The following is a 23,440-nucleotide window of genomic DNA, read 5'->3' as shown; positions in this document are numbered from 1 at the left end:
CACACACACCTCTGTGGGGCGTTTCCAGGAAGTTTTTTATTTCTTCCTGAGCTCATTGGTAACCTCTTCATTGTTTAACAGCATGCTAGTTAGCCTCCACGTGTTTGACTGTTCTTTAATTTTTTAACTGTAGTCTACTTCTAGCTACGTGCTGATGTGATCTGAGAAGATGCTTGATGTGATTTCATTCTTCTTGACCTTGTAGAGACTTCTTTTGTGTCCTAACATGTGGTCTATCATTGAGAAGAAGCCATGTGCACTTGAGAAGAATGTATTCTGCAGCTTTGGGTGAAATATTGTGTAAATACCAGTTAAATCCATCTGATCCAGTGTGTTGTTTGAGGTCCTATTTTCTGGTTCCTATTTTGTCTGGAAGACCTATCCAGTGATGTCAGGGCGGTGACAGGTCCCCCACTCTGACGGTATTACTTCTATTTCTGCTGCTTCTCTTCTTAGATGCTTCTTTACCATCTGTATATCTTTGTTGACAGATGTCTAGATTTTTACTCATTTTTTAGTAAATTGCTTTATTATCACTGAAATGTAAGAGTTAGTTTTTGCATATTTTGGATATGAGTCTTTACCAGACATGTCTTTTCAAATATTTTCTTCCAGTTTATGGTTTATGTTATTTTCTTAATAATGTCTTTTGAAAAACAAGTTTTAAATTTTAATATACTCTAATATATGAAGTTTTTCACTCACAGATTTTGCTTTTGGCAAATATAGACTCATTGCCAAATCCAAAGTCACCTAGAATTTCTCCTATCTTTTCTAGATATTTTATAGCCTTACATGCAGGTCTTTGATCTGTTTTGTGATAATTTTTATAAAACATGTTAGGTTCATCTTTTTGTGTTAGGATACATTTATTTAATTTTTTAAATTTATTTTTCAGTTATAGTTGACATTCAATACTATTTTGTATTAGTTTCAGGGGTACAACATAGTGGTTAGACAACCATACACTTTACAAAGATATCCCCTGGTATTCCCAGTACCCACCTGGCACCATACCTAGTGATTACAGTATTATGGACTATGTACCGTGACTATCTTGTCACTGCCGAGTTGTACTTCTCAATCCCCCTTCACCTTCTCACCCGGCCTGCAAACTTCCCTCCCAGCGGGCAGTCATCAGTTTGTTCATGGCATCTTTGAGTTTGTTTCAATTTTGTTTGTTTATTTTGTTCTTTAGATCATATAAGTAAAATTACATGGTATTTTTCTTTCTCTGTCTGACTTATTTTACTTATCATCATGCCCTCTAGGTCCATCCATGCTGTCATTCTTTTTATGACCGAGTAATATCCATTGCATATATGCACTACTACTTTCAATAAAATATTTTTATTGATTTTTTTTTTAGAGAGAGGGGAAGGAAGAAGGAGATAGAGATAGAAACATTGACTTGAGAAGAACATCAATCTGTTGCTTCCTGCACACACTTTACTGGGGATGGAGTCCACAACCTGAGCATGTGCCCAGACCAGGAATCGAACCAGTGACCTCTTGGTGCATGGGTTGTCACTCAGTCCACTGAGCACACAGGCTGGGCTGCACCACTACTTTTTATACACACGTCTATTGATGGGCAATTGCACTGGTTCCATAGCTAGGCTATTGTAAATAATGTTGCAATGAAACATAGGGTGCATATATTCTTTCAAATTAGTGTTTTGAGTTTCTTCAGATATATGTCCAGAAGTGGAATTGCTGGGTCATAAGGCAGTTCCATTTTTAGTTTTGTGAGGAACCTCCATATTGTTTTTATAGTGGCTGCACCAGTCTGCCTCCCACCACCATCCTTCACAACACTTGTTTGTTGATTTATTGATGTAGCCATTCTGGCAGGTGTGAGGCTCATTGTGGTTTTCAGTTGCATCTCTCTGATGCTTAGTGACAGTGAGCATCTTTACATATGTCTCTTGGCATCTGTCTGTCCTCTTTGGAGACGTGTCTATTCAGGTCTTCTGCCCACTTTCAATTGGATTGTTTGTTCTTTTGATGTTGACTTGTCTGAGTTCTCTATAAATTTTGGATATTAACCCCTTATCAGATGCATCAGTTTTGAATACTATATCTTCTCCCATTCAGTAGGTTGCCTTGCAGTTTTGTTGATGGTTTCCTTTGCTGCGAAAAAGCTTTTTGGTTTGATGTAGTCCCATTTGTTTATTTTTTCATTTATTTCCCTTGCCCAAAGAGATACACCAGAAAAAACATTGCCAAGAGAAATGTCAGAGAGTTTGCTGCCTATGTTTTCTTCTAGGAATATTCAAGTCTTTAATACATTTAAATGTATTCTTGTATATGGTGTAAAGCTGTAGCCTAGTATCTCATTCTTTTGTATTTGTCCAATTTTCCAAACATTTATTGAATAAGCTGTCTTTAACCCATTGTATGTTCTTGCCTTCTTTGTCATATAGTAATTGACTATATAGGTGTGGGTTTGTTTCTGAGCTCTCTATTCTGCTCCATTGATCTATGTGTCTGCTGTTATGTCAGGGCCATGCTGTTTGATTATCTTAGCCTTGTGGTATAGTTTGCTATCAGTTAGTTAGCATGATACTACCAACTTTATTCTTCTTTCTCAAGATTGTTGTGTCTATTTGGCATCTTTTGTAGCTCCATATATATTTTGGATTATTTGTACTAGTTTTGAGAAAACCACCATTGGTATTCTGATAAGAATTGCATTAAATCTATAGATTGCTTTGAGTAGTATAGACATTTTAGTGATGTTAATTCTTCTTACCCATGAGCATGTTATAGACTTCCACTTATTTGTATCCTCTTCAATTTCTTTTTTCAATGTCTTATAATTTTTCAGGTATAAGGTTTTTTTTGTTTTGTTTTGTTTTACCTCCTTAGTTAAATTTATTACAAGCTGTGTTTTTTACGCAATTGTAAATGGGATTTTTAAAAAGTTTTTCTTTCTGATAGTTCATTCTTGGTGTATGAAAATGCAACTGATTTTTAAATGCTTATTTTGTATCCTGTTACTTTACTGAATTCATTGATCAGTTCTAGTAATTTTTAGGTGGGAGCTTTATGGTTCTCTCTATATGGTGTCATGTTATCTGCAAATAATGACAGCTTTACTAGTACTTCTTCCTTTACCATTTGGGTGCCTTTTCTGTCTTCTTTTCAACTGATTGTTGTGACTAGGACTTCCAATACTAGTGGTGAAAGTGCACATCCTGTCTTGTTCCTGATCTTAGGGAAAACACTTTTAGTTTTTCCTTGTTGAGTATGATGTTGGCTGTAGGTTTGCCAATGTATGGCCGTAATATTGTGGTATATTCATAGTAAGTTTTGATATCAGGTAGTGTTAGTCCTCTGATATTGTTCTCATCCCCTCCTCCATTTCCTGCAGTGTTGTCTTGGCTATTTTAGGTCCTTTGCCATTCCATATAAACTTTAGAATCAGAAAAATAGTTTGCTGATGTTTTATTGAGATTGCACTGAATCTATAGATTAACTTGAGAATAACTGACTTCTTAACAATATTGAGTCTTTCAACCATGAGCTTTGATATTCTCTCTAATAGTTTGTAGTTTTCTGCATATAGATCGTGCACATTTTTGTTAGATCTAGAAGTAAATTAAGTTCATTTTTGGTGCTACTATAAATGGTATTGTGTTTTTAATTTCAAATTTCATTTGTTCATTGTTTGTATATAGGAAAGTGATTGACTATTGTGTATTAGCCTTGTATCTTGCAACGTTGTTATTTTGACTTATTCATTCCAAGAGGATATTTTATTGTTGTTGTTGATGTTTTGAGATGTTTTGTATTTTTAATTTCAAATTTCATTTGTTCATTGTTTGTATATAGGAAAGTGATTGACTATTGTGTATTAGCCTTGTATCTTGCAACGTTGTTATTTTGACTTATTCATTCCAAGAGGATATTTTATTTTTGTTGTTGATGATGTTTTGAGATGTTTTGTGTTATATCAGAAGTTCACATTAACTGTGATAAAAGCGGATTTATATCTTCCCTCCCAATCTGTATACCTTTTATTTTATTTTCTTGTCCTATTGTACTTGCTAGGTCTTCCAATACAATATTGAATAGAGAGGAGACAGCTCTCAAATCTTAGGGGGAGGATGTGGAGAGAAAGGAACCCTAGTGCACTGCTAATGGGAGTACAGACTGGTACAATCACTATGAAAAACAGTGTTGACTTTCCTCAAAAAATTAAATATGGAACTTCCATTTGACCCAGTGATCCCACTGCTAGGAATATATCCTAAGAAGTCTGAAACACCAATCAGAAAGAATACATGCACCCTATGTTCATACAATAGCTTAGATCTGGGAACAGCCCAAGTGTCTATCAGTAGATGAATAGATTAAAAACTGGTATATTTACACCAAGGAATACTATGCAGCTGTAAAGGAGAAGGAGACAGCATGGAGGGACCTGGAGAATATTATGCTAAGTGAAATAAACCAGTTAGAGAAAGATAAGTATCACATGATCTTACTTAGATGTGGAATCTAATGAAAAAAATAAACCGATGAACAAAACAGAACCAAAGACATTGAAACATGTAACAGGCTGACACATTTCAGGGGGGGGGGATGGGACGGGAAGAGAGTAAACGAAGAACTTATATGCATATATGCATAGCCCATGGACAAACAATAGTATGGGGAAGGCCTGGGGAGGGGAGGGGAGCTGGGTGGAGGGGAAAAAAGCGGACATTTGTAATATGTTCAACAATAAAGTTTAAAAAAATTGTAGGAGGAAAGCTCTCAGTTGTTTATCATTAAATGATGTTAACAATAGGGTTATTTATTTTTTTTGTAGATGTTCTTTATCAAGTTGAAGAAGTTCTACACTATTCTTAGTTTGCAAAGAGTTCCATCATGAATCCTTTTTTTTTGCATTTATTGATATGATTATATAATTTTTCTTTTTTAACTCATTGATGTGGTGAATTACCTTAATTGATTTTCAAATGTTGAACCAGTCTTGTGTACCATACCTTTCAATCCCACTTGTGCTTGGTATAAAATTTTTACCAATTAGTATGTCTTACAAATTTCATTTAATCTATATTACCTTTCTCTCTAGCTCTCTCAAACTCGAACATTTGACTTATAGAATTCCCAAGTTTGGATTTTGTTGGCTGCTTTCCACATTTTTATTTAATTTGTTTTTCTGTCCTCTGCATTTCCTGTGAATTAATGCTTGGATTCAGAGGCTTTTTTTTTGCATTTACATTTAATTAATTAATTAGTTTATTAGTTTGGGGGCAAGGCTACTTCATAGCTTGAGTTGTGTGCGTTAGCAGGGCGTACATACCGTGTGCTTGTCTTTCTCTGCAGTATCAGGGGACACTGGTGGTAATTGCCCCAACTCATGAAACTTGCAAAATTGTGGTGTTGGATTTCTAGTGTTAATTCATTAGCTGGGGCATTCTATAAACATGAAACTTTCTCTCATTAGCTATTTCATACCCAGTGAAAGAGTTTTTATAGGAAAGGCTGAGTAAATGTTTGGTTCTTTCCTTTATTTACCATTTTTCAAAATAGTGAGTTAATTCCCGCAATGAGTTTTTAAACAAAACCATTCTGTATTCAAGGATTTCAACATCTTGCTGTGTTTTAATCCATTGCCCTTCTGATCTTAGTTATTGCTCTTGCTCTTTCCAATGGCCAATGAGGGCCCATTCTAGGTGGTACTTAATTCTTTTTAATGACCTCAATAGTTTTAACACTGTTCTTGCTTTTAAACATGATCTGTTGTTCCAATGCTTCTAGTATACTTGCTGCCCCAGACCTGGAGGCAATCATTCCTCAAGGAGACCTGTCCCTTTTAGTGGGAAATGTGGAGATTGGAGTCTGCATGCTTAGCAGAGTTTGAACAAGAGAGTAGAAGTGGCATGCCGAGACCAAGCCTGGGTGGCCCCGGAAGCCGCCCCCCCCCGCCCCCCTCCCCCTGTCAAAGACGTTCCCACAGAGTGGCTTTGTTTGCCTTTGGCTGGGCCACCAGGCTTTCACCCACCAGGGCAAGTTTTTACATTCATTTCTTGGCTCAGGAGGCCCTGAGCCACATGCATCGCGTGAGCTTGGAACCCTATGTACACACGGCAACATGTGAGGTTTTGATTTCTCACGGGAACAGGCAGGTGGCCATCTTGACACATCCCTCGACGGGCAGCAGAGATTGCCGCCTCCTTTCAGGCTCAGGTGGATGCATTCCACGGAGAGCCCTGTGTCCTCCCAGCTAGAACAGGGCCTGGGCTCTCCAGGTGAGTCCATGTTCCATCTCCACCCAGAACTGGGCAAACGCAGCCTGGCACTGGGCCTAGGCCCAGGACGTGAGGCGTCGGGAGTGTGGTTTGTGCTCCCTTTCGAGTCCCTGCTTCTTTTCCGGCACCGAAAAACGCTCCCTGCTCTCCTCCGAGCTTGCTAGAGATTTTAAAGCCACGGCCATACTTAGCATTTCCAGCCTGTTCCCCCGTCCGCCTTCTTACCAGCCAGGGAGCCATACATTTGTACCTTCTCGGAGCTTTTCCGTCTCTGCTTGTTAACAGTGGAAGTGGAGTTCTTAGGTGCCATGAGGAAGTGAGTTTCTGAGGCTCCCACAGGAGGGTGGGTTTCGTGGAAAGCTCTATTGATGTAAAAATAAGGGATTGCCCTCCAAAGTCCCATCTCTGTCCATCTCCTCATGGAAGAAGTCCCACCAGGCCCTCAGGAGGGCAGGATAGAGGCCGCTGCCCCGAGTCCCTGCTCCATGGTCCAGTCCAGTCCAGACCAGCATCCTGTGGGTTTGTGTGGCCGTGGGCCCTGCGGCTGCCAAGGCCACGGGGCTGTGAAGAGAGACACACAGACAGGCGAGGGCAGGCCACGGAGCAAGAGAGAACGACTGGGAACCAGAGAGCCAGAGAGGGGACTCTTTGTCTGGGGATTGTAACCAGAAGCTTCTCCAAAGCACCTCCCTGCACCGCCCTGACTTCACTGCCCACGTGCCTGCTCCCTCCCTTCGCTCCTGACAGTCCTACGGAGGGAAGGGCGGCGCTCCTGCCCTAGGAGGAGCAATGCTGTAAGGATGCAGCTTCCTGGGCACGGTGCCCGGTGCCTGGTGACCGTGCTGGCAGTGTCTGACTTCACCTTGCTTGCTTCGTCTACGAATATTCACCAGCTAATTACGCCTATAACCTGTGGGGTCCCTGCTTGTCCCTGGGAGTGGGGTGTCGGGTGGGGAGCATGTCTTCTGGCTGCTTCCCAACTCCCTGCACAGTAAGTGTGGGGAAGGTGCCCGCGCTCTGAGCTGGTGATGTCCATGGCATTGCAACACACAGAGTGCTTCGCCCATCCCTGTCTCTGAGGGTCAGGCGAGCACCATGTGTCCGTTCCTCAAACCTGGCGCTGAGGGTGGCCTGCGGGTGGCATCACCTTCAAAGAGGGAGATGTGCCCCCATCTGGCACTTGTAGGTGGGTCTGGTGTCTCCTCTGCCATCTCCCCATCCTTTACCAAATCATTTTAAAAGATGTTTTTAGGAACTTTGCTGCTAACTGCCTCTCGTTTTCTCCAGCGACCCCGCTTCCCCGGGAAGAGACACAGGCGCTGTCCCCTGAGATGTCAGTGCCACGCGGCCTGGGCTTCAGGGAGCACGGGACCCTCCGGGGAGCCGGACGGAGGAGGCAGGGCTGCTTCCCGGGTCTCTTCCCAAACACGGACAGAGCCAGCTCTTCCTGCACAGTTATTACCGCCTGGGGACTGCCGGTCCCTTGTTCTAGCTCCAAGGTGCTGTATGTAAGTGCCCGCCTTCCTATGTCCCCCAGACCGAGGAGGCAGAGGTCATAGGGCCCCGACTCAAAGGCCTGCACCAGGCTCACTCCTCCTCCCGGGAGCAAGGCCTGTGCAGGGGGACTTTGTCCCCGTGTCCCCGATGTTACTAGCACAGCGACAGCGGGAAGCCAGGACACACGCAGCCTCGCAGTGTGTCTCTAAGGAGTCAGCTGGCGATGTGCTCGTTACAGGTTTGCTTAAATGTCTGCAGGAAAAAAACGAGCAATTTTCTGACCTAGTAACTGTTGCTTAGAGACTGTTCATACGAGCCAGAATTGGGAAAGGGCAGCAGTGAAATGGAACAAACACTAGACCTGGATACAAACGGTGTGGGTGGAAGTCCCAGTGCCAGTCCTGGGCGTGGTCTTGGTAAATTTGTTTTCATTTCCCATAACCTCTCCTGCTCAGCACAGGCTCCGGGCGCCCTGAGGCCTCCTGGGAGTGCGCTGAGGCTCACAGCGCCCCTGGAGGAGAGGGGGAGTGGCGCAGTGAGCAGCGCAGGGGGCCTCCGTGACCTGGCCCAGGCGGGCCTCCAGAGTGGCTGTGGCGGAGGCACGGGTCCCTGGCACGGGGTCTTGGGGCCACCAGCTGGCTCTTTCAGACTCTTCTCAGCTTCCCTATGTCCGACACCCCCTGCAGGCTCTGCTGGTTCTGAATTAAAGTGTGTTCAGGGAGAGCACAGGACCTCAGGCAGCAGGAGGCTGTGACCTGCTCCACTCAGGCACTTTCCGTCTCAGCTGCATTGAAGCTGAAGGCATTCATCAAGTCCGGCAAGCACGCGGCCCTCCGCCGGCCCCCCGGCCTGTCCTCCAGCGCAGGCGGGTCCCGGGCGGACAGAGGCACCGGCTCCCGCTCCGATGCTGACGCTCGGGCGCTGCCCTGACTTCCTGGACTGGACACTTAGCGGCGCTGGACACGGAGAGCAGACACAGAGGAGAGGCCTGCGCCCTGGACTGGAGCTGGACGTTGCCTGGCGAGGCTCGGGCCGCGGGTATGGGGTGGCGGTCTGCTTTGGAAAGGGCGCGCAGGGAAGGATTCATTGCGCAAGCTGGTTCAGAACACAGTGGATGGAGCATTGGATGTGCCTTCCAGTGACCAAATGCAAAGCTGTATCAGCTGTGTGGCCCAGACCAGCCCCTCGAGTTCTGTGAGCCTGCTTCCTCCTCTGTGAACTGGGAATGGATGTGTCCTCACAAGGCCGCCTCCTGGGCTGACTGGAGTGATGGCACTTGCTGAGGGTTGCTCCCCTCCCCCATTTGTATTGACACCCGATGAAGTCATTTGACGGCTGCTGTCCAGCCTCAGAGCGGAAGGACCAAGGCCTCTGTGGGAAGTGTCATCCCAGAGCAGCTGGAGTGAGGGAGAGGGTCTCTGGCAGGGACAGACCCAGGCAGGACGCTCACACCCAGTGCCACAGCTCCCCAGGGGAACCAGCCCTGCTGGGGGGGTGGCAGGGAAGGGAGGGAGGGAGGAAGAGAGCGGGATGTATCTGAGGCTGCGCCACTTATTGGTCAAATTCTGAACCCTGGGTAACAGACCCCCTCCCCCAGGTGTGTCACTCAGCCCCTGGGGTCACCTTGGGGAAGGCCAGCTCCACCCCCTGCAGTGCAGGGACTCACCTGCGCCCACAGTGGGAGAGAACCTGGGCCTGCAGGGACCCCGCATGGCCACCATCCTCTGGTGGGAGCAGTAGTGGCTGTGAGGGTCTGACCTCCCCCGGGATGGCCGAGACCCCGTCTGTGAGGAGAGGTGACTGTAGCTGCCAAGGGAAGCAAACCCAGGGAGGCCACGGCCGGGTGTAGTGCATCTCCTTAAAGGAGCGGTGCGCCTGAGAGCAGAGGTGCTGGAGCTCTGAAGCCCGGAGGGACCCGCTCACGCAGGGGTGGTGGAGTGTGGGACACGGCGTGTTCTGGAGGTTTGGCGCTGCGTTCCGGTGAACTACTCCTCCCCAGGCTCCTTCCCCAGTGCAGGTCTTTCACGCGAGAAACAGACGTCTATCCTGTTTAAGCCAATGTCATATTTGCGCCCATATAAAGCCAACACTAATTTTAACGACTTCAGCACGTAATTACTTGTTGGAGAAACGCAACAATGCCCTGTTTACTAAAGCCCGTCCTATATCCAGGACGGCCGATGGAGTGCGATGTATTTGACACTAACGTCTGTCCCCTGCGCTGAGCCCCGCCTGTCCCTGAGCTGGAAGCCGTGCCTGTGTCTCCGGAGGCAGCACACACCCACCTCACTGCTGCCCCTGTGTCCCCCCCTTCTCTTCCACCCAGCACCCTCCTGCCTCCTTCCTCCAGTTCCTCCTCTCCCTTTAAGAGCCCCTATAAGTGTCCCCCTCAGGAAGTCCCCACGCTCACGGGCAGGAAGTCCTGCCTGGTGTCGGGGGGGCCACCTGTGCTGCCCCAGGAATCTCTGAGTTGTCTCTACGCCATGCTGCCATCTGCCCCCTGGGCCCCAGCACACAGAGCACAGTCCCTTCCACATACAAGGCGGCCTGCGACCCCTGCTTCCTGGCCTCATTCACCGCTCTCCTCCCGCCTCCCGCCCTTTCTTCCCTCCTCTCTGCTGAGGAAAGGTCCAAACTTCCAGGAGGAGGCACCGCCTCCATTTGGGGAGCCGGCCAGCTCCCCGCCAGCCAGCTGCTCCTCATAGCCCTGGACACTGCCCTCTCTCTGGGCGAGGCAGGCTGCGGGGGGCGAGGGGGGGCATCTCTGCTCCTGTAGAGGCCGGAGCTGCTGGCGGCGTCCACAGCTGTTTTCTCTCCTTAGCTTTGCTACAGCAACTCCTGTTTCCTCCTTCGTCATCAGCTTCCCAGTCCCTCGCAATCACGGCATTAGTGGATAAAGGTGCGGCAATAAACCCCCTGCTTTAAGGAAAAGCCCCTGCCCTTCCTGCTGTTGCCTCATTTCTTGCGTTCCTGACAGCAACACTGCTTGAGTGATCCTCTGTGTGCACTTCCCTGTCCTTGAATCCAGTCCAGGGAGATTCATCTTCCCCCTTCAAGGTCACTATTGACCTTGACACAGCCTGACCCAGGGGTGTCTTCAGTCCTGGCTTCAGCTATGCATTGCTGCAGGACAAGGTGCTCCTAATATAGCTGCACTTACACAATTATGCATCGCAAGATGTCACAGTGTTGCTGGTTGGCCGGGACCTGCTAGGTGGTTCTAGAAGGTTTTTCCTGCAGTTGTGGTCAGATGGCAGCTGGGGCCTGATGGGGCTGCACATCAAATGGCACCTCGCTGGGCGGCAGGCATTACTGCCTGTGGGCTGGGCACTCAACATGGACCCGTGACCACAGAGCCTGCTTGTGGCTCCTCCACCAGGCTTGGGCTTTCATCACGTGGCACTGGGTTCCATGGGGAGTTTTGTAGGTGGGCGTTCCCTCACGTGGCACTGGGTTGCGTGGGGGTGCTGGGGGGTGGGTGTTCCCTCACGTGGCACTGGGTTGCGTGAGGGTGCTGGGGGTGGGCTTTCATCACGTGGCACGGGGTTCCATGGGGGGTGCTGGGGGTGGGCGTTCCCTCACATGGCACTGGGTTGCATGGGGGTGCTGGGGGTGGGCTTTCATCACGTGGCACGGGGTTCCATGGGGGGTGCTGAGGGTGGGTATTCCAGGGGACAAGCAGCAGGGCCCCCGAGCAGACCCGGGCTCCTTCTTCTGTGTCTGTGGTAACAGAAGGGAGGCATTTCTTGTGGGTTTAGGTAACATAGCGTAGTCCGCAGTCATCAGTCCAGCAATCATAATGCCGGCTTCCTGGTCATCTTTGCAAACAGCTCTTTAAGACGCAGGTGCTTCAGGCCCGCCCACAGGTCACGGTGCCCCGTGTTGGCATCCGCAGCTGAGGTGTGAGGTGTGCAAGGCAGTGCCTCTGGGGGGCAGCTTGGCTCCATTTGAAAGTGGCTTCGCCGTGACTCCTTGCAGCATGTGTTGGTGTGGAGACCCTGGGGGCTCCGGGACCCGCTCCACACGCGGCGGGATGCCCGCCCGGCAGGTGTGGCGGGAGCTCTGGACGGGCGGTGTCCACAGCGCCTCAGGGTCATGTTCGATACAACCCTGCACAGAGCTGCTTGGGAGAGGGCAACTTTCTTCCTTCCCCCAACCTACGTGCTGGGAACCTGCTCGCACCCACCCTCAGCCCCAGCTACGGGCTGAGAGGAGAGTCGGACCCTGAGCTCCGGTGCGTCCTGCATGAGGCTCCTCAAGCATGAAGGACTCAGGGCGTCTGGCATGTCCACAGTGTCTGCACACATTGAACTTGGCCCGGGGCCGGGCCCGGCCTCTGACTGAGATAAGAACACACCGGGGCAGTCACATTGCGGGCGTGTACGAGCGGCACGCAAGCCACCACGTGGGGCGGATGCCACCCCAGGCGCCACCGGCATGGGGCTCGGCCTGGTCCGGGAGCTCATGCGAGGATGGCGGCGATTCTTCTTTCCCTCCTGACGATGCTGCGTGAGGGGCCCTGTCCGGGTCCTGGGAGGAAGCAGGCACCAGAGCCTGGGCATAGGTCCTGGCGGAGCCCCCACTTCCCAAGGGACAGCACACGCCACGCTGGCGACAGCTGGAGGAAGAGCCAGCGGCCAGAGGAGGTCCGAGTGCGCTCTGAGCGATGGTGGCCTTGATCGATGGGGGGCCTTGATCGATGGGGGGTCTTCGGGCGGAGATGGGAGTGCAGTGAGTGTGACAGGTGCCCGGGCTTCTGGGAAGGCAGGGTCCGAGGCAGGTGGCACTCCCTTGGCATACTGGGAAACGCGGAGTTTCTCGGGGACTCCGAAGGAGGCAGAGAGTCTGGTGCTGCTGCAGGGACTCGGGGTCCCTGCCTGGCTGGCCAGCTTTGCTGGGGGGCTGCCCTCCCCGGGGACTCGCCCAGGCCCTCACCGTGCCCTGGAGCTCAGGAGCCCGCTGCGCACGCCTCCAGTGGGGAAGGGTCAGCGGCCTGTGAGTGTTTGTGGTGCAAACATCGGTGGATGCCAGGTGAAGCGCAGGCAACGCCACAGCTCTTTGAAAGTGTCTCAAAGTCACCCGGCACTATTCATTGCCTCAAATATTTAAACAGAGGCCGGGGTGTTAGTGCACCTCTTCTCCGGCCGCCAGGATCTGCTGGGTCCCGCTCTGCCGGGAGCTGAGCTTCCGGAAAGTCTCTTTTCCCTCCGACTTCCTGGAATGCGTTTGCTTAAGGTTCGGAGGCTTTGATCCCCGCCTGGACCTCTCCGGGGGCCTCCGAGGGCAGTGCGGCTCTCCTGCCCGGGCCCAGGGCATGACCAAGGGCCCGGCTGGGACGGCTCCTGCTTCTGTCTCCGGGATAGGCTCCCGGAGCTGCATTCTGGTCCCAAGAAAGACAGGGCCACGTGCCCGCGGCATCAGAGCAAAAGCCATGTGACCAGAGACCAGTCCCGTCCCCGAGGGAGCCATGGCTGCTGCTTTAGGTGGCTTTCTCTCTGAGGAGGTGGAATTTATGATCAAGTCATCACCCAGCAGTTTCCTGTGGAAGTTCCTGGGTGCTCCCAGGAGATCGGGCCAGAGGAAGAAATGGAGGGAGGAGCAGATGGGCCCATTTTCCGATTTGGGTCAAGTGGGTTTCAGGGAAAAGTACAGGACAATTACCTACAACCTAAAATGTCACCTCCAAGCGTGTCCGGTCCCCCTGGGATGGCTCCTCCCTCTGTCCTCACGGCCGATGCCGCCGGGGCTGGCCATGGGCCGCACCTCAGGGGGTTCGGGTGAGAGAGCTCTGAGGCTGCTCCTGGGGGGCTGTGAGCTGAACGTGCACCCCACTCATATGCTGGGGCCCAATCTCACTGTATTTGGAGAGAGAGCCTGTGAGGAGGTAGTTGGGGTTAAGTGAGATCGTGAGGGCCCTGCCACTAGAACTGGTGCCTCACTGGGAGAGACGGGAGCACCGCCCGCACTGTGCCAATGCCGCCCGCGGGGCCAGAGGGCCCTGAGGAAAGGGCTCTGCCAGACCTGCTCTGCAGGCACCTTGACCTTGGGCCGCTGGTTTCCTGAGCCTGAGAAGTGACAGCTGCTATTTGGTCCTTGTCATGGCAGGGCCTTATCATGGCAGCTCAAGCTGACGAGGGACCCCCCCAAAATGAATCCAATATCATCGTCAAAGAACAGGTACATGGTGAGGAGGGGACTCATGGGCCCCGACTGCAGCACAAGGCCCCTGTCCCCAGGAAACAGAGGCCCCGCTCTGGCTGAGGTGAACCCCTCGTTCCTTCCACTCGTATCTGCCGAGTGCCCGCGTGTGCCAAGCCAGGCACTTAGCCTCCCGGGGGTTGCGAATGAGTAGCAGGCACGGCTCTCGCTCTCACGGGCTTCCAGTCCAGCGGGAGTCCCACACGCAGAGCCCAACAGCTGGGAGGAGCCCAGGAAGGAGGAGGAGCTGGGCAGCCCCGATTCAGGGGAGCGCAGGGCTGCTCTGCGGGGTGGGGGCTGAGCTGGGGGCTGATGCAGGGGCCCTAACCAGGGGAGGCAGGTGCTGCAGGCAGGGGGAGGCCTGGCTGGGAGCCCATGCCGGCATGTACAGGGCGATGCTGCAACCAGGCAAGGCTGCTGTGGCGGCAGCAGAGGGAGGATGAGCTCAAGTGGGCGACGTTGGCAGGTATCCTGGTCATCTCCAGGGCAAGCAGGGTGTCTGCTGAGGCCCCGAGCGGCCTAGACGGGGAGCCTGGTGAAGGCACCTCCCTGGGGAGTCTCCTGAGGTGAGAGGCCCGGGTGGGGAGGAGCGGAGTGAGACGTGGCCACCGCAGCGGGCCGGGAGCACACAGGCCACCAGCGGGCCAGGAGTCGCTAAAAGAGGGTGGTTTTTCTCCCCAACCAAGCGATCACTGCTGTGAGGAGCCCCTGGCCAGGCACAGCTCCTGTGTCTTCTAAGTCCAGGTGACACCTGGGCCGAGGGCAACTCTGGCCCCGTCCTTTGCCGCCAACAGACCAGGATGGTCAGGACCTGACTGATGGCTGCGAGTTTCTGCTTTTCTTGTCCCCACTGCAACTCAGGACCAACCGAGAAAGTCACATGGGATGCCACGCAGCTCCCCAGGCCTTGGCCCTGCGCCTCCCCTCTTCGTCTCCTTCAGCTTCCCTCTGCCCACCTCTGAGTCACTGTCAAAGGTGGGGGCGGTGCTGACTCCCTGTCACAGCAAGCTCCAGATAAAGAACCTTTGGTTGTTCCCATGTGGGCGGGCTTTACTTATTGCACGCACACACACACACATGCACACACTCTCTCTCTCACACACACACACACACACTCACACACACACACACTCTCACACTCACACACACACTCACACACACACTCACACTCACACACATTTACACACACATACACACTCACACACTCACGCACACTCATTTTGGGTTTTGGTCGTCACTTTCAACTATTAATATAAGGGCATCGGGAATGACCTGCATGTCCATCATGCAGACATGTGCTCTGATGTCTGTACCATGTTGCATGTTGCCGTACAGCATTGCTCTCTGAGCGAAGGAGCCAATGGTTGGCAGAAGGTTAGTAAGGAGAGTAGGAAGGTAATGGCGCAGCCTTCCACCAGTGGTGCTGCCAGGGGCTGAGGTGCTCACCTCCTCTCTCTGGCATGTGAAGATGGAGGGACCTCGAGACAGGAGTGGGCTGACCCCACCACTGCCTGAAGGGGGACCACTGGCCCCTCCGAACAGTCATTCCTGACTCACATGAGGCAAAGTCAGCTTTCCTGACAGCTTGCTCAGCCGTGAAACTTGGTGCTTATCTATTGTAGCAGCTTTTGTTACCTAAACTTAATAAAGAAAGACAAAAATAGCAGAGTGCCTGTGCCTGCTGCTGGGAGCTGGGCGGAGTGCTGCAGCCTGTCCCGGAGGCGCCCGATGCTGACCAGGGGACACACACCAGCTCCCGGGAGCCTGAGCTGGGGCGGGAGCCTGAGCTGGGGCGGGAGCCTGAGCTGGGGCGGGAGCCTGAGCTGGGGTGGGAGCCTGCACGAGGCCAGGGCTGTGGGGAGTGGGGCGGGAGCCTGAGCTGGGGCAGGAGCCTGCACGAGGCCAGGGCTGTGGGGAGCCTGGAGCTTGAGAAGCAGAAAGGAGGTTGGGCCTGCCGTGTCAGCCAAGGCTGGCGAGTGCACTTGGGGAGGAAAGGGAAATGGACAGCGCCAGACCCAGTGGCCAGGACAAGGGAGGATGTGGATTTTGTTTGAAACTAGAGGCCCGATGCACGAAATTCTGGAAAAAGTAGGCTTTCCCTCCCCCGGCTGCTGGCACTGGCTTCCCTTTGGCACCCGGACCTGGGCTTCCCTCACAGCCCTGGCTTCGTACTGAAGGTCGTCCGGAAGGACGTCTGGTCTAATTAGCATATTAAGCTTTTATTATATAGATTCCTTGGAATCCATGGGTACCACAGCGAAGTGCAGTTCAGTTTACACAAGTGGAGGGTCACATGGCAGGTGGGCAGCGGGTGGGGACAGCTGCCATGGGGGTCGGCTGGTGAGGAGACGGCCGGCGACCTTCGGCCAGAGGAGAGACACGAAGCAGTGGAGTGCGTTTTGGAAAAAGGGACTTGCTGAGGACTAAATGAAGGGCAGAGAAGAACCAAGGGTGGCATGGATCGTTGACTGAAGACCTAAAAGAGAACTGTTTCCGGAGAGGGAGTGCGTGCGCGAGGGCCTGCCCCAGCCACACAGACTCGGAGTGATCGATACCCTCGGAGCAGCGCCGGTGGGGCAGAGATGGTCTGCAGTTTTGTTTTATTGAAGTTAAAATCCAGAAACATGGCCTATAAAAGGAGCCCGGGTGACAGCGCCCTGACCTAAACCCAACACAGCAAATTAGCTTCTGCAAACGACACGCCTGTCGCCTGGAACTACAGAGCCTGCTCCATTTTATTGGGTCTGTAGTTTTATAGGACTTGATTTGAAATAAGTTTGGTTTATGGTTACATAAAGCTGTAAAGTGCAGCACATTTATCCCAACTTTTATGTTGTTACATATTTAAGCCACATTATAATCATAAGTCAACACAGGAGATCATGATGAATTTATTTTTCGTTTAAAGGGAATGAAGATCAGGTTCCGGCTTGGCGCCCAGCTCCTGCAGTTCTGTTGTGGGTACAGAGAGGGACCCGCTGGGGGAGGGGCCTCGAGCTTCTGCCAAGCGATGTGGCTGCCGGTCCTGTCCCTGTGGGACCCCCCTCACCCCTGCAGGCTGGGGGATCACTGCAGCTCCTGCTGTGGGGTGCTCTCGGGGTCACCTGGGGAGTTTACGGAATGGATGCAGATTTAATTCACTTGAGGTGAGGCCTGGGCATTGGAGGTTTAAAAGCCAACCCAGGTGATTGGACCGTGCAGCCAGGGGAGACACAGCTGAACAGAGCAAAACCACCCGGCCTGAGGTCCAGCGATGGTCTTGTCTCATGAACACCAGTCGGCTGCTTTGGGAGACAGATGGGCGTGAAGTGCAGCAGCAGGCCCCCTCCTGGAGGGTGGCCAGGCGCCTGGGTGACAGGGACTCAGTCTCTCCACCACGTGTTGGACTGAGGAAAGCAGGGGAAAATTCAATGTAAGGAGTTCTGAAACAGACAACAAATAGACAATTCACCATCCTGGCTGTAAACATTTTATTAATATTTTTATTAAAACCCCAGGTCGAGAGGGCACCTCAGAACGAAGCGTATTTCTGAGAAGATGATGAAGCAAACGGGCAGCTGCTGTTCCGTTAGGCCTGGGCCAGGCCCCACCAGGGAGGGTCCCAGGGCTCGCAGCCGCGGGGGGCCTGATGCAGACGTCGTTGTGACCAGCGTCGCCAGCGCCTGTGCGTCCGGTCTCGGCTGGAGGTCAGGCTGCCCAAGCGGCCTCCTGTTCGTCTCTTTGTGGAGTGACATGACCTCCTCTTTCTGAATCTCACTTGCATCTCCCCCTGCTTCTCCTGCTCCCCTGCTCCCCCTCTGTGGCCTGGAGGTCCAGACCATCAGAGTCCCCCCTGGGCCCCGAATCCTTGGCCAGTGTTAGTAGACAGTTAGCACCCAGCAAATGGTGACGAGTCTCACACCGAACCCATCCAGAGTCTCATTTTCATCCTGGGCAACAGAGAGCTCCTCTCTGCTTTCCATGCCCATTGTCAGCGCGGTGGTGGTCGGCCTCCCCGGGGACAGGCATGGGAGCCGGACACTGCTGAGCCACGAGGACCTGGAAGATGCTAGAGCGGAAGATGGTGGAGCTGGAAGATGGTGGAGCCGGAAAGATGCTAGAGCGGAAGATGCTGGAGGTGGGTGGCCTCTCCTGGACAAGGAGACTGAGCTTTCTGGAACTGGACACAGAAGAGCAGCTAAAAGCGGAGGTGGGGAACAGAAGTGGCTCAGGGATCTCAGGAGGCTTCCTCACATTCAGAGCCTCCGCCCCAGGGACTGTCACATGGTGGCTTGGAACAGACCGTCCTCTGAGTGGGGCTCTCAAAATGAGATGGTGGGGCCAGCTGCCGGGGCCCCACACGACCTCCTGAATCAGAATCTGCTCTGTAGACCAACTCTCAGGGGGCTTTGATCCTACGTTTGAGAAGCATTGACCCAACATTTCTCCCAGTTCTGTCATTCTGTTCTCTGCATTTAATCTTGGGGTGTGTCTATTGGGCATCCACCCCGAGAGCAGCTCTGTGCTGGTCACACTCGGGCTGAGAGGTGCTGCCACTGTCTCTGGAGGAGGGCGTCCGTGTGGAGCTTGGAGGATGAGGGCAGTCCTGGAGACGGCAGGACTGGGGATAGGGCCACTGGTGCTTTGTTGAGTCATAGGAGACTGTGAATAAGAAATGAACTTCCACTGCACCAGCCACGGCAGGCTGGGCTTGTCTGTAGAGGAGTTAGCTAATCCTGATAGGTTACAGTGTGAATGGAACACCTGTTAGTGTCAGTGTGCCCAACACTGGCTTCCAGAGACCCGAGAACCCGAACGTGCCTGGCTGGGCACCTGGGTGGACAGCAGAGTAGGGAGCTGGAAAGAGAACAGCTCTGGGAGGTGGACACTTAGCTGAGCTCTGCATGTGCTGAGCTGGGTGAGCCAAGTACCATCCACGGAGAAGCAGCGCGCAGATCCATGGGTCAGTTATTCCGGAGAGGAGTCTGGGGGGAAGCCCGCGGACTCGGAGTCGCAAGTCATGTATCTGTGTGTCCATATGCATGCAGACAGGAGGCTGCCGAGGAGAAGGCGGTTTGGAAACAAGCCCAAGGCACCCTGCATGTAATAAGTGGGCGAAGAGCACCCACAAAAGCAGAGTGAGAGAACCCAGAGACACACAGCCCAGAAACAAGCGAGACCTCTCCGGAGACCCTGTGGTCAGCAGGGCCATGTGCTGCACCCGGAGGACGGGAGGGTTTAGAACTGGTCCCAGCTTACGCTCAGGAATGTCCTGGGGAACTTTCTGGGGAACAGTCAGGGCAGAGCGAGGCGCATCTGAAGTGCGGGTAACGAGACACCGAGAGCATAGCTAATAGGCGTGACAGCACCTGGGCACCCAGACGAAAGCAAAGAGCCCCATGACCTGGGCTCAAACGAGGCTCCTAGCGCACCAGACGTGCGACTTGGAATACCACTTACGCTCTGCATACCTCAGCTCCCTCATCTGTAAAACGGAGTGATAGTAATAAGACCAATCTCACAGGCACTGAAGGACTAAAGACAATGTGTATGTTGTGCACAGAACAGTGCTGGCGTGCAGCGAGTGGGAGATGCTGGATGTTACACTTTATCTAGTGGAATTGTATTAAGTGTGGGCGATACTAACATATCTCAGTGAGATGCTGTGTCTTGAAAACTCCAGTGGCAGCTCTGCTTCAGAGCGGCCGGAGCCGCATTATTTTTTAAACCTACCTGGTGAGAGTCACCTGGACACCTGTTCCACATAGAAACCCTGGGCTCCACCGAGAGGTCTGACCCAGATTCGGAAGGAGATGATCCGGGAATCTGTTTACATCGAGTCCCCAGGGGTTCTCATACGCAGACGAGGAAGAGAAACACTCCTGGAACAAAACGAGGCATGTGCACAGGGCTCCCGGGGCAAGACGGAGAGGCCAAATCCCGGGGGAGGAATTGACAACGGTGGCGCCAAGCAAGCACAATGGCAGCCAGAAGGCTGACTACGAAGCTCGGGTCCTCCCTTCTCTATGGAGACACCAAGTAAGTAGCAGTGCACAGACCCACGCAACGTTGTGGGGGCTCCAGAAACCAGTGAAGGGTCTGCATTAACCGAACAGACTCCCGATAAAGAAAAAGCCACACTCAAAATAGTTGGACATTTTGTGCTATTCTGTGCTCATCTCTGCAACACCCTTCCCTGGTGCAGCACAATGCAGCTAGGAAGAAGTCCCCCCTTAAAAAGGGAGGGAGAGATAAGCTTATTCACAAAGTTCTGGCTTGTTGGGACTCAGCTGGCCCTGCCGCATCTGACTTGGAGCCTGATGGAAGTGGTGGGTAGTTTGGGTATCAGTTGGACCCTGCGGACAGCAGTGCCCAGTGTCAGGACACTTCAGAGCTGTAGGGGGTCAGACACGCAGACACCTGGGGGCAAGAGATTATGGGCAAAGAAATACTAGCCATCAACACAACTAGACGTAAAAAGAAAACAAAACAAGAAAAAAACAACAACAACACCAAAATCAACCACCCGAGAAGAAGCCAAAATGAGGGAGAAATTAAGACATTTCCAAATAAGACAAGTTGAGAGAGGTCATTATCACTAGATCTGCCCTGCAAGAAATACTAACAGGCATCAAGAGATTCACTCTAGATTTAAGGACATGCATAGGTTAGACATGAAAGATATTCCATGCACACAGCAGCCAAAGGAGAGCAGGACTGACTACACTAACACCAGACAAACTAGTCTTTAAGTCAAAAACTGTTGTAGAAACAAAGAAGGACATTATTCTATATAATAAAAGCCTAATATGCTAAGTGTCTGGTCAGCTGTTCAACCAATCAAAGCATAATACGCTAATGATATGCTAACATGCACTAACCACCAGGGGCAGAGGCTCTGACCAGTAGGTTAGCTTGCTGCTGGGGTCTGGCCCATTGGGACTGAGCGAGATGAGTTGGACATGCTCTGGAACTTTCTTGCAGTCCCTCTCCAGCTGGCCAACCTTCTGCATACCTCCCCAGCCCCAATCATACACCGGTGGGGTCCCTCGGCCTGACCTGTGCCCTCTTGCAATCCAGGATCCCTTGGGGGATGTCGGAGAGCCAGTTTTGGCCCTATCCCGCAGGCCAGTCCGAGGGACCCCACTAGTGCACGAATTTGTGCACTGGTCCTCTCATATAATGATAAGAGAGTAAATTGGTTGATAATATAACAATTATAAAGGCATATGCACCACACGCCAGAATTCCTAAATGTATAAAGCAACCATTGACAGAATTGAATAAAGAACAGATCTCTGTGATAATCGCAGGAGACTTCAATAACCCACTTTCATTCATAGATAGAACCAAACATACGATCAATAAGGAAGTAGAGGACTTGATAACACAATGAAACAGATAGATCTGGACAAAACACGTCATCAACAACAGTGTTGCCTTATTGTGGCTCTCACAAGTGCGTATGGAACAGTCTCTAGGATAAACCATATGTTAGATCATGATGGACTCATGCAGAGATCAACAGCAGAAGGAAAACTGGATAATCTTAAACAACCACCCGAAAACAACCAATGGATTAAGGAAAATTAGAAAATATCTTGAGATAAATAAAAATGAAAACACACATACCAAAACTTATGGGCTGCAGATAAGCAGTGCGAACAGGAAAATTTGTAACTGTAAAGGCTTGTATTTTAAAAGAAGAAAGACCTCAAATCAACTACTTAACCTTATACCCTAAGAAACTAGATAAAAAGACAAACTAAAGCTAAAGGAAGCAGAAGGAAGGAAATAATAGCAAAGTGAAGCTAAAATACAAAATAGAAAAAAAGAGAAAAATCAATGAAATCAAGAGTCAGTTATTCAAAAAGATCAACAAAACTTTAGTTAGAAAAAAGGAAGACTCAAATAACTAAAAATGGAAACAAAGATAAGGACATTACAATTAATTTTACAGAAATAGTAAGGATTGCAAGAGAAAACTGAAAATAATTGTGGATAACCTAGATGACATAAACAGATTCTTAGAAACACACAACCTACCAAGACTGAATCATAAAGAAATAGAAAACCTGAATAGATCAATAACTAGTAAGGAGATTAAATGAGTAACCCAAACCTTCCATTAAAGAAAACCAGATCAGATGGTTTTGCTGGTGAAATCTACCAAACGTTTAAAGAAAAATTAGCACCAATTCTTCTCAAATTCTCCCAAAAAGTTTAAGAGGAAAGAATATTTCCAAGCTCATTCTATGAGGCCAGAATTACCCTGATATTATCAAAGCCAGAAGGACACTACAAGAAAAGAAAACTACAAACTATTAACCTTTATAGATATTGATGCAAAAATCCTCAAAAAAATATTAGCAAAAAACCCTAAAAAAATATATTAAAAGGATTGTATTTCATGACCATGTGGGATTTCCCCTTGGAATGCAAGAACGATTTAACCAGAAAATCTATCAGTGTAATACACAGCATAAACACAATGAAGGGAGAAAAACATGATTGCCTCAACTGATGCAGAAAAGTATTTGACAAAATTCACCTTTCATGATTAAAACACACACACACACACACACACACACGCATACACCCCAAACTAGAATGGAAGGAAACTGCCCTAAAACTATAAAGACCATATATGTAAAGCCAACAGTTAACATGATACTTAATGGTGAAAGACTGAAAGCTTTTTCTCTAACAAGGATGTCTGCTTTCATCACTTTTATTCAACATAGTATTGGAAATCTTAGTCTGAGCAATTAGACAAGAAAAATAAATAAAAGGCATCAAAATAAAAAAGAAGTAAAACTTTCTGTTCTTAGATGACTTATATGTACAAAACCTTGCACTTATATGTAGAAAATTTTTAAAATTCCACAAAAAACCCTGTTAGAACTAATAAATAAATTCAGCAAAGTTTCTGGATGTAAAATTGCACTAAAAAAATCGGTTGCACTTTTAAATACTAACCATGAACAATACAAAAAAGAAGTTAAGAAAAAATAAAATTTACAGTAGCATTGAAAATAATAAACTACTTAGGAATAAACTTAACTAAGGAGGAAAAAGACTTGTACACTAAAAGCCACAAGTTATTGTTAAATGAAATTAAAGAAGAAACAAATAAGTGGAAAGACATTCTGTGTTTAACTCAACAATAAAAACCCTAATTTAAAAAAATGGGCAGAGGACTTGCGTAGACATTTCCTCAAGGAAGATATAAATAGTAAAATAATGCTTAGCATCTTTAAAAAAATTAAAATTGATTTTTAGAGATAGAGAAAGAGAAACATTGATGTGAGTGTGAAACATTGATCGGCTGCCTCCTGCACCCAACTTGGGCATGCGCCCTGACCTGACTGGGAATCGAACCGACCACATTTCAGTGCACCGGCCAGTGTGCTGCTCAGCATTTTTAATGACTTTGGATATGCACATCAAAACCACAATGAGATACCATTTCACACCAACTAGGATGGCTACTATTAAAA

Source organism: Myotis davidii, unplaced genomic scaffold (genome assembly GCF_000327345.1).
Source record: "Myotis davidii unplaced genomic scaffold, ASM32734v1 scaffold750, whole genome shotgun sequence".
Taxonomy (NCBI): domain Eukaryota; kingdom Metazoa; phylum Chordata; class Mammalia; order Chiroptera; family Vespertilionidae; genus Myotis; species Myotis davidii.
The sequence above is the reverse complement of the archived record's forward strand: the minus strand, read 5'-3'. Positions refer to the sequence as shown.